This window comes from Cetorhinus maximus, chromosome 4 (genome assembly GCF_964194155.1).
Source record: "Cetorhinus maximus chromosome 4, sCetMax3.hap1.1, whole genome shotgun sequence".
Lineage (NCBI taxonomy): Eukaryota > Metazoa > Chordata > Chondrichthyes > Lamniformes > Cetorhinidae > Cetorhinus > Cetorhinus maximus.
This window is the reverse complement of record NC_135882.1, coordinates 86,274,070-86,286,071: the sequence shown is the minus strand read 5'-3', so window position 1 is coordinate 86,286,071 and position 12,002 is coordinate 86,274,070. Positions and strand designations below refer to the sequence as shown.

General features: G+C 42.1%; 1 protein-coding gene across 1 annotated transcript in view; it reads left to right on the top strand.

Moving 5' to 3' along the window:
• chd7 (chromodomain helicase DNA binding protein 7) overlaps nt 1–12,002 on the top strand; it is a 277,990-nt gene that overhangs the window by 216,380 nt on the left and 49,608 nt on the right. The window lies entirely within an intron of this gene.

The window sequence follows — 12,002 nt, the reverse complement described above, 5'->3', positions numbered from 1 at the left end:
ACTATTAACAACTCTATAAAATTTATTTCAATGCAATCAAATTGATAAATCTAGTGAATTATGTCTAATAATGAACCACAGAGGTTAAGAAACTTAAATCATTATAAAGCAACAAACGAAGTTACAGTAAACTCCTGCCATTTCGCGACTTCTTTCACAAATTTGCTTACCCGTGTGAAAGTGCTTGTACAATGCCCCAAATCTTCGCCCATCCACAATTTAAAAGTTTTTATCTGAACATATATTTGTCCTAAAATAAAGAAAAGCCAGCATTTAGAAGCTATAAAAAAAACAAGGTTTCTATGGTGTGTTTCCCATGTGGAAAGTGTGTGCTGTCTCTAACTGCACGTTGTTTGCTGTGATTTACAGGATACAGTAACTCCCAGCCAGTATTTTGCAGTACAGGTACAGTGCAGCACTTTACTAAAAATGTGAGAGTCAGAGCCAAGCAGAAAACGTCCCAGGAAAGTGATGACACTTGCACAAAAAGCCACCATCTTAGATAGACTGAAAAATGGTGCAAGTGCTACCATGTTGGCCAGGGTATACTCTGCCAATGAATCCACAATCAGGTACATTAAGCAGCCTGAAGAAAAAATAAGGGCCCTTGTTAGTGCTTCTGGTACTTGTACTGCCAAGTTAACTTCTGTAAGTAGGAAAGATCCATGCTTAAAGGAAATGGAGAAGTTACTCAACGTGTGGATAGAGCACCAGCATCAAAGAAGGACCCCAGTTAATGATCCAACCATTAGAAATAAGGCACTTGAACTGTACCAGCACATATAAAGTAGTAAAGAGGGTAGTTCTGGTGTCACCAGTGATAATAGTGACAATGGAAATGGTGCAGAAGGTGCCCCTCCTTTGCCTTCCAAAGGATTCTCAGCCAGTACAGAATGGTTTGACTGCTTTAAAAAGCATTTCAGGCTGCATAATGTGAAGCTGGTGGGGGAGGCTGCATCAGTTGACCATGCAGCTGCAGGAGAGTTTCCAAGGTGCTGCAGATATACATTGAGGAATGAGGCTACCAGGCAGAGCAGGTCTTTAACATAGACAAAAATGGACTGTTCTGGAAGGAAATGCCAAATAGGGCCTACATATCGAAATTTAAAAGGACAGCTCATGGTTTTAAAGCAGCAAAGGACAGGCTAGTACTTCTACTATGTGCCAATGTGGCTGGTTTTAAATGTAAACCAATGCTAGTTTATAGGTCCGAAAACCCTTAAACTTTTGAAAAATAAATATCATCTGCCAGTCTTTTGGAAAACTAACAGCAATGCCTGGGTTACGTAGTAGTATTTGAAGGCTGGTTTGAGAATTGCTTTCTGCCAGAGGTCAGGACTTACCTGAGGAAAAAGAACCCTGTCTTTCAAGGTCCTTCTAATCCTCGATAATGCACCTGGACATATATACTCTCTTGCAGAGAGCCATCCAGATGTTGACTTTTTGTTTTTACCCCAAATACAACTTCAGTTAGCCAGCCAATGAAGCAGGGGGGTCCTTGCACCAATCAAGGCTTACTACACCCAACGCAGTTTCAGCCACATCATTCATCTCTTGGAAGCAGACCCTTCAACCACAGTCCGTGATTGCTGGAAGGAATTCAACATCCTCATAGCAATAGGCATAATTAAGGACTCATGAGATGAAGTTAGAGCTTCAACCATAAATGCCTGCTGGAAAAAAATTTGGCCTGAGACTGTGAATGATTTCACAGGGTTCCCCAATGTGGATGCTGGAGTCGCCAGGATTGTTGACTTGGCAAAACAAGTTGGACAGAAAGGATTTGAAGACCTGACCACAGATGAAGTAGAGGAGTTGCTTCAATCTAATCAAGAGGAACTTTCCATGGAAGAATTAGTTGTGCTGATTAAATTAAATGAAAGTAAGCAGAAGCAGGAAGAACAGCCTGAGAAAGCTCATTTAACAACCAAAATTATGGAGATCTCATAAGATCAGCTGAAGATTTGAAAAAAACAGGTGACAGAGCATGATACAAACATGGAAAGACCTCAGCTGGAGTATTGTGTACATTTCTGGGCACCACATTATAGGAAGGATGTGAACACATTGGAGAGAGTGCAGAAGAGGTTTACAAGAATGGTTCCAGGGATGAGAAACTTCAGTTACAAAGATAGATTGGAGAGGTTGAGACTGCTCTCCTTGGAGAGAAGTCGTCTAAGAGGAGATTTGATAGAGATGTTCAAAATCATGAGGAGACTGGACAAAGTAGATAGGGAGAAGCTGTTCCCTTTCGTAAAAGGATCAAAAATGAGAGAGCCCAGATTTAGTGATTTTCAAAAGAAGTAAATGTGACGTGAGGAAAAACTTTTTCTCACAAGTTGTTCAGGTCTGAACTGCACTGCCTGGAAGTGTGGTGGAGGCACATTCAGTCGAGGCATTCAAGGGGGCATTAGATAATTATTTGAATAGAAACACTCTGCAGGGGTACATGGAAAAGGCAGGGCAATGGCACTAGGTCATGCTCGTTTGGAGACCCAGTGCAGACACGATGGGCCTAATGATCTCCTTCTGTGCTGTTAAAATTCTGTGATTCTGTGGAAGAAGCATTGCTTTATGTAGAGCGATTGACACTGCTATTGCTCCTTACCAAGTGCTTTACAAAATTGAAAAAGCAGTCAAGAATAAGATGGTTCTTTTGACCCACATCAACATCTACATCAGCCACTTCACCCATTCCCTCTACCTCCACTCTCAAGGAAAATACTGTACAGCACTACTGTAATTTGTACTGTAAGTGTGACAAACTCTACTGTATGCTCAGCTTTCATTGCCTCTGAGTGACAAATTTTAGTGTTCTTGTTTTATTGCATTGTTAAACAATTTCTTCAGTAAAATTGCCTTAAATTTACTGTACTAAGAAAGAGTTTCTATTGTCTGTGAAACAAGTTTTATATTCTTGTTTCCTTGCATTGTCAAACAATTTCTGCAGCAAAGTTGTCTTGAATTTACTCAAAAACATAGTTTTATTGCCTCTGTTCCTTTAAAAAGGTCAAATTTTGGGATGGCTGGAACCTATCTAATTCACTCCCATTATAAAGCATGTTTGCCGTTCGCAATTTTGATCTTTGCGAGAATTCACAGGAACATAACCCCTGTGAATAGCAGGATTCTACTGTAATCTAGATTTAACTGATCTATGAATGCATCCTTGAGTTAGAATCAATAATTGAATTTTTAAAAATGGCCCAAGTACCTGTTGAGATTAGAAAGGTCCAATACTTTTGTCTGAATTTATTTTTAACTGATTAAACTTGTAAAGAAAATTGGCAGGTAATCGGCACCTAGGACTCTTCTAATGTCCCCCCGTTGTCTGAAGTGTGGCTAGTTAACGGCTATATCCTTCAATTTAACGTGCCACTTTGTAACACAGTTCTTAGCTGCAGCTCAGTACCACTCCTATTGGCCTGACTTAGAAATGCAGTTACAACTCAGCCTGCCACATGGCCACCTTTCATGTTGCTTTTGTATAGCTTGTTCATTCCTTATAAATTAGATTCAATATAATTGTTTAATACAACTTGCAGGGACTAACATTTATCTCAAGTTAATCATCGAATTATGTTCACACAATCAGTTTTTGGATCTGAGTATAGCATGTGAATTTTGGTAACTAAGTGGAATGCTACCTCTGAAAATATTTTGATCCCTGATTATGCTTGTCAGGATCGTTGACAATTTTTCAAAGCATTGCTCCACATAGATCTAATACAACAAAACCTATTTTTAGCCACTTAATGCATGAGCTGTTTATCAACTTGTTAATCTTTGTTTTGCAACTCCCAAAATGAAACTGAATGGGATTCTTCCATTTTTAATTAATTTATGTTGTCTCTTTGTCTATAAATTACCATCCTTTAGCAAGGGTGATAAGATGTAAAATTCTCAATGGTCATTATGCAGTCCTATACTGGATGAGGGTAGGGATATAGAACTCAGATCCAAGACCAATGAATAAGTCCAGCAGACTTATTTTCTCAACTAGTGGTTTCTTACCATTACCTCTCAAACTGAAATCAATACTCAAACATAATTATGCAGTATTATTTTGGATTGAAATATCTTTGAATTGTGTTTTATCCATCTAGTATGGACTCTAACCCTCTCAATCTGCATAAAATTGGAACAAGCAAATTGGCAATAATTTGGTTCAGAAAAAACCCCAAATACTTACATTTATATACCACCTTTCATGGTCATTGGACATCTCAAAACGCTTTAAAACCAGTGAAGCACTTTTTGAAATGTAGTCAGTTATAATGTAGGAAACAATGAACAATATGAAAATGACCAGATAATTTGTTTTTGTGATGTTGATTGTTCAGGCTGAAATAAAGCTGGAAGCCAGCAGTTTGAATTTTTGATTGTATGCCACAAATGAGGATTAATGGGCAATGAATTTGTTTCCTGTATTTAAAAGGAAGATAGAACAAGTCCAGGGAACTATAAACCAATTAGCTTAATGCCAATGGCAGAAAACATAATAGAATCCTCCCTCAAAGATGTAATAAAATCTAGGAACTAAAAATATAATAAAGAATGGGTCTCAAAAGGGAAGGTGATACTTGACCAAATTATTAAACTATTTGAAGAAGTAACAGAAAGGATCGATAAGCAATGGTGCAGTAGATGTAATGTATTTGGAGTTTCAAAATGCCTTCAATAAGTTACCACTTATTAGATGCACAACTAAAATCAGAACATCTGGAACTAGGGCAAGTCACAAAATGCGTAGCAAGCTGATGACAAAGAAGACATTATTCAGACTGGCAAAAGATGCTCGGCAAACATTGGTGCTGGGACCACCATTGTTCACGATTTACAAAAACGATTTGGGATCAGAAGTAAAATTTCAGAATTTGTAGCCAACAGCAGTAACTTGTATTTATATAGCACCTTCAGTGCAATAATGTTCCAAGCTGCATCATAGGGGTGTTGTAAAACAGCATTTGACACAACTATATTGGGGCAGATGTCCAAAAGCTTGGTCAAAGAGGTAGGTTGTAAAGAAAAAGAAAGACTTACATTTATATGGTACCTTCCATGACCTTAGGATGTCCCAAAGCACTTTTCAAAAGAGCTTCACTAGCTATAGTGTAGTCACTGTTGTATTGTAGGAAACTGAGGAGCCCTAAAGGAGGAAAGAGAGGTAGAGAGATGAAAAGATTCAGGAGGGAATTCCAGAACTTGAGGCCTAGGCAGCTGAAAGTGCAGCTATTAATGGTAAACCAGCTAAAATCGGGGATGCTCAAGAGGCCAGAATTAGAAGAATGCAAATATTTGATGGCCCTGGAGCTAGAGGAGATGACATAGATAGTAGGGTTGAGGTCATGGATAGATTTGAAAACAATGACAAGAAGGAAATAGGTGAGAGTACAGGGCAAACATATTCCAGTAAAAACAAAGGATGGGACCAACAAATCCAGGGAACCCTGGATATTGGGGGATATACAGGATTGGATAAAAAGAAAAAGAGAGGCTTATGGCAGATACCAAGAGCTCAAAACAGCGGAAGCTCTAGAGGATTGTAGAATGTGTAGGGGGGATCTTAAAAAGGAAATTAGGAGAGCAAAAGGGGGGCATGAAAAAACATTAGCAGGTAAAATAAAGGAAAAATCCAAAGTTATTTTACAAGTACATTAAGAGTAAGAGGATAACTAGGGAAAGAGCAGAGCCCTTTTAAGGACCATAGTGGTAATTTGTGTGTGGAGCCAGAAGACGTAGGTAGGGTTCTAAATGAATACTTTTGTGTCGGTATTCACAAGTGAGAGGGATGATGTGGGTATGGAAATCAGCCATAAAGACTGTGACATAAGTAAAGAAATTAGCATAGAAAGGGAGGAGGCTCTAAGTGGCCTGGCAGGCTTAAAAGTAGATAAATATCCAGGCCCCAGATGAAATGTGTCCCAGACTGTTGAGTGAGGCAAGGGAGGAGATAGCGGGGGCACTGGCAATAATTTTCAATACCTCTCTGGCCACAGGAGAGGTGCCAGAGGACTGGAGGACAGCTAACGTGGTACCGTTGTTCAAGAAGGGAGGAAGGAATAAACCAGGGAACTACAGGCCAGTTAGTCTAACCTCAGTGGTGGGGGAACTGTTGGAAGCAATTCTGAGGGACAGAATTAATCTACACTTGGAGAGGCAGGGATTAATCAAGGACAGTCAGCATGGTTTTAAGGAGAGGTCATGTTTGATCAGTTTGATTGAATTTTTCGAAGAGATGACCAGGTGTGTAAATGAGGGCAATGCATTTGACGTAGTCTACTTGGACTTCAGCAAAGCTTTTGATAAGGTCCCGCACGGGAGACTGATAATGAAGGCAAGAGCCCATGGGATCCAAGGCAATTTGGCAAATTGGATCCAGAATTGGCTGAGTGGCAGGAAGCAGAGGGGTGTTTTTGTGACTGGATGCCTGTGTCCAGTGGGGTTCCACAGGGCTTGGTGTTGGGTCCCTTGCTGTTTGTGGTATACATAAACAATTCAGACTTGAATGTAGGAGGGTTGATCAGTAAGTTTGTGGATGACACGAAAATTGGTGGGGTGGTAAATAGTGAGGAGGATAGCCTTAGATTATAGGAGGATATAGATGGGCTGATCAGATGGGCTGATCAGTGGCAAATGGAATTTAATCCGGATAAGTGTGAGGTGGTGCACTTGGGCAGGACAAACAAGGCACGGGAATACACGATGAATGGTAGGACCCTGGGAAGTACCGAGGATCAGAGGGACCTTGATGTGCATGTCCACCGGTCCCTTATGGTAGCGGGACAAGTAGATAAGGTGGCTAAGAAGACATATGGGACACTTGCCTTTATTAGCCGAGGCATAGAATATAAGAGCAGGGAGGTTATGCTGACACTGTATAAAACGTTGGTTAGGCCACAGCTAGAGTATTGCGTGCAGTTCTGGAATCCGCATTACAGGAAGGATGTGATTGCATTAGACAGAGTGCAGAGGAGATTTACCAGGATGTTGTCTGGGCTGGAGAGTTTTAGTTATGAGAAGAGTTTGGATAGACTGGGGTTATTTTCCCTGGTGCAGAGGAGATTGAGGCGGGACATGATTGAAGTGCATAAAATTATGAGGGCCATAGATAGGATAGACAGGATGGAACTTTTCCCTTTGGTGGAGGATTCAATAACCAGGGGGCATAGATTTAAGGTGAGGGGCAAGAGGTTTAGAGGGGATGTGAGGAATTTTTTCACCCAGAGGGTGGTGGGAATCTGGAACTCACTGCCTGAAAGGGTGATAGAGGCAGGTACCCGCATAACATTTAAGAAGTATTTGGATATGCACTTGCGATGCCATGGCATACAAGGCTATGGGCCTAGTGCTGGAAAATGGGATTAGAATAGTTAAGGTACTTGTTTGACCAGTGCAGACTAGATGGGCCGAAGGGCCTTTTTCTGTGCTGTAGACCTCTATGACTCTATAACTTTAAAATAGAAGTGATGCTTGCCCAGAAGCCAACAAAGGTCATCGAGGGCACGTGTAATGAGTGAACAGGACCTGATGTGAGATAGGCAGTAGTTTGAACGGCCTCAAATTTACAGAAGGTAAAACGTGGGATGGCACCAAATTGGGAGGCATAATTAACAGAGGAGACTGCAACAAAATACAGAAAGACAGCAAATGAACATCAATATAGATAAGTACAAGGTGATGTATTTTGTTAGGGAAAAATAAGGAGGCCACATATTTGTTGGAAATTAAGTGTTTAGATGGACTAGAGGAGCAAAGGGATCTTGGATTACAGATAAACAAATCACTAAATGTCGCAATGCAGGCTAATAGTCCAAAAGAGAGCAAAACAAGTTACTGCGGTTCATTTCTAGCAGGGTAGAATTGAAAAGCAGAGAATACTTCAAGTGCCACATACTAACAAGAGTAGAGATAGGAAGGATCAGTGTGTGGCTCAGACATGGTGCTGGAAGGAAGCCTTCAGATTTTAAAGCCATTGGGAGCAAATCTGAGGCAGGGGAGACCAATCAAAAGCACCAGATGGCATCTAAGCAGGACTGGGACCAATGTCCTCAAGGGGAAGTTCACTGGTGTGGTTTGGGGGGGCGTAAATTAAATTGGCAGGAGGATGGGAGCATAAAGAAGTAGAAAAGAAGAATAAAATGAGAGTTTTGGACCTGCGCGCCATATCCCTTGATTCCCTGAGACACCAAAAATCTGTCCACCTTGGCCTTAAATCTATTCAATGATGGAGCAACCACAACCTTCCGAGGTAGAGAATTCCAAAGATTCACAACCATTTGAGTGAAGAAGTTTCTTCCCACCTCAGTCCTCCCTTTACCCTGAGACTGTTTCTCCCCTGCACCACCCCATGTTCTGGATTCCCCAGCCAGGGGAAACAACACCTCAGTGTCTACCCTGTCAAGCCCCTTCAGAACCTTGTATACTTACAACTGATCCAGGATGTAACTAAAACCATTCTAGATTGTAACCATGAAAGGAAGAACATAATTTCCATTTTTTCATTCATTCATGGGATGTGGGCGTCACTGGCTAGGCCAGCATTTATTGCCCATCCCTAATTGCCCTTGAGAAGGTGCTGCTGAGCTGCTGCAGTCCATGTGGTGTAGGTACACCCATTGTGCTGTTAGGAAGGGAGTTCCAGGATTTTGATCCAGTGACAGTGAAGGAACGGTGATGTATTTCCAAGACTGGATGGTGAGTGACTTGGAGGGGAACTTCCAGGTGACAGTGTTCCCATGTGCCTGCTGTCCTTGTCCTTCTAGATAGTAGCAGTCGTGGGTTTGGAAGATGCTAAGGAGCCTTGGTGAGCTCCTGTAAGTGCATCTTGTTGATGGTACACACTACCAATGTGTATTGTGGCGGAGAGAGAGAATGTTTGTGGATGGAGTGCCAATTAAGTAGGCTGCATTGTCCTGGATGATGTCGAGCTTCTTGAGTGTTGCTGGAGCTACACTCATACAGGCAAGTGCAGAATATTCCATCACACTCCTGACCTTTGCCTTGTAGATGGTGTACAGGCTTTGAGGAGTCCGAAGGTGAATTACTTGCTGCAGGATTCCTAGCCCCTGACCTGCTCCTGTAGCCACAATATTATATGGCTAATCCAGTGCAGTTTCTGATCAATGCTAATCCCCAAGATGTTGATAGAGAGTAATGCCATTGAATGTCATGGGGTGATGGCTAGATTCTCTCTCGTTGGAGATGGTCATTGTCCACCACTTGTGTGGCACGAGCGTTCCTTGTCACTTGTCAGCCCAAGCCTGGATATTACCCAGATCTTGTTGTATTTGGACATGGAGTGCTTCAGTATCTGATGAGCCATGAATGGTGCTGAACCTTGTGCAATCATCAGCAAACGTTCTCACTTCTGACCTTGTAAAAGGAAGGTCATTGATGAAACAGCTGAAGATGGTTGGGCCTAGGACACTACCCTGAGGAACTCCTGGAACTGAGATGATTGACCTTCAATAACCACAACCATCTTCCTTTGTGCTAGGTGTGACTCCAATCAGCGGAGAACCCCCCGATTCCCATTGACTCCAGTTTTGCTAGGGCTCTTTGATGCCACACTCAGTTAAATGCTGCCTTGATGTCAAGGGCAGTCACTCACCTCACCTCGGGAGTTCAACACTTTTGTCCATGTTTGAACCAAGACAAAAGAGGTCAGGAGCTGAGTGACCCAGAACCAAAACTAAGCGTCAGTGAATAAGTTGCTGCTAAGCAAATGCCACTTTGTAGCATTGTTGAGCATCCCTTGCATCACTTTACTGATGATCGAAAGTAGGCTGATGGGGCGGTAATTGGCCGGGTTGGATTTGTCCTGTTTTTTGTGTACAGGACATACCTGGGCAATTTTCCATTTTGCCGGGTAGATGCCTGTGTTGTAGCTATACTTGAACAGCTTGGCTAGGGCCGCAGCTAGTTCTGGAGCACAAGTCTATTGCCAGAATATTGTCAGGGCCCATTGCCTTTGCTGTATCCAGTGCCTTCAGCCGTTTCTTGATATCACGTGGAGTGAATCGAATTGGCTGAAGACTGGCATCTGTGATGTTGGGGACCTCTGGAGGAGGCAAAGATGGATCATCCACTTGGCACTTCTGGCTGAAGGTTCTTGCAAGTGCTTCAGCCTTGTCTTTTGCACTGATGTGCTGGGCTCCCCCATCATTGAGGATGGGGATATTTGTAGAGCCCCCTCCTCCGGTTAGTTGTTTAATTGTCCACCTCCATTCAAGACTGGATGTGGCAGGACTGCAGAGCTTAGATCTGATCCTTTGGTTGTGAATCACTTAGCTCTGTCCATCACTTGCTGCTTATGCTGTTTGGCACGCAAGTAGTCCTGTGTTATAAGTTCACCAGGTTGACACCTCATTTTTTGATATGCCTGGTGGTGCTCCTGGTATGCCTTCCTGCGCTCTCCATTAAACCAGGGTTGATCCCCAGGCTTGGTGGTAATGGTAGAGTGGGGGAAATGCCAGCCCCTGAGGTTACAGATTGTGTTTGAGTACAATGCTGCTGCTGATAGTGCACAGTGCCTCATGGATGCCCAGTCTTGAGTTGCTAGATCTGTTCGAAATCTATGCCAGCTGACACAGTGCCAATAGTGTGGTTATGCCACACAACACAATGCAGGGTACCCTCAATGTGACTTTGCCTCCACAAGCACTATGTGGTGGTAACTACTACCGATATCGTCATGGGCAGATGCATCTGCAGCAGGCAGGTGAGGATGAGGTCATGTATGTTTTTCCCTCTCGTTGGTTCTCTCACCACCTGCTGCAGATCGGTGCTTCCTCCAAGTGGTGTTCAACATGGAGGAGCACTGATTCATCAGCTGAGGGAAGCCAATATGTGGTAATCAGCAGGAAGTTTCCTTGCCCATGGTCCAGAGTCAAAGTTGAGGACTCCTAGGGCTACTCCCTCCCCAATGTGCCGCCACCTCTGCTGGTTCTGTCCTGCCAGTGGGACAGGACATAGCCAAAGGTGGTGATGGCAATGTCTGGAACGTTATCTGTGAGTATGATTCCGTCTGTTGCTTGACTAGCCTGTGAGGCACTCTCCCAATTTTGGCACAATCCCCAGATGTTAGTAAGGAGGACTTTGCATTGCTCTGGAGTCACATGCAGGTCAGACCAGGTAAGGACGACAGATTTCCTTCCCTAAAGGGCATTAGGGAACCAGATGGGTTTTTACGACAATTGACATAGTTTCGTTGATTTTTATTGATTGAATTCAAATTTCACTGTCTGTCGTGGTGGGATTCAAACCCAGATCCCTAGAGCATTACCCTGGGCCTCTGCATTACTAGTCTAGTGACAAAAACACAATGCCACCACCTCCCCTTGATATAATATTATGAAGTTTTGTATTCAATTACTTAGTAAAATTGCATGTTTTGTAAAATGTTCATTTTGTTTATGAAGCCATGTTTATTGTAATAAGCTTTTAAGATTGCAAAATTGATTGCCTGAATCAGCCGCATGACACAAAGTTTTGATAAGATAACTTACTAATGGGAGTAAAGTTGGAGGTGGAGATGGGACAGGGTTGTGACGATGTAATTTTGACAGGTAAAACCCATTTTAACCAAATGCCATGGTTACTTCATCCCATTAAATACAGCATTTATTTTAGAAAATAAGTATTTAGGAATCTAGGTGTGGTTTCACAGAATTGGGTAAGAACTTGATTTTTAACCAAGAAAGAAGCTTTAGAAACCTAATTACTGCAACTGCTGAAGTGAAGAGCTAATTTTAAAAATCAGTGAAACATTCATTGCCTAGTCATAATTATTTTCTTCATGTTCATAAGGTGGCCAGTATTCCACAAGAATGAATAATTGAATAAAAGCTACCAGAGAGAAGGGGGAATATAAAAATCAAAGCAATTTTGTACTGTGGAATTGCTTAATAATATTTACATTGTCAAATTCTTTTAAAAATCGTCATATTAGCATTGAAGAAATTACAATATATTTGAACTTACATTTTGTAAGTCCTTGC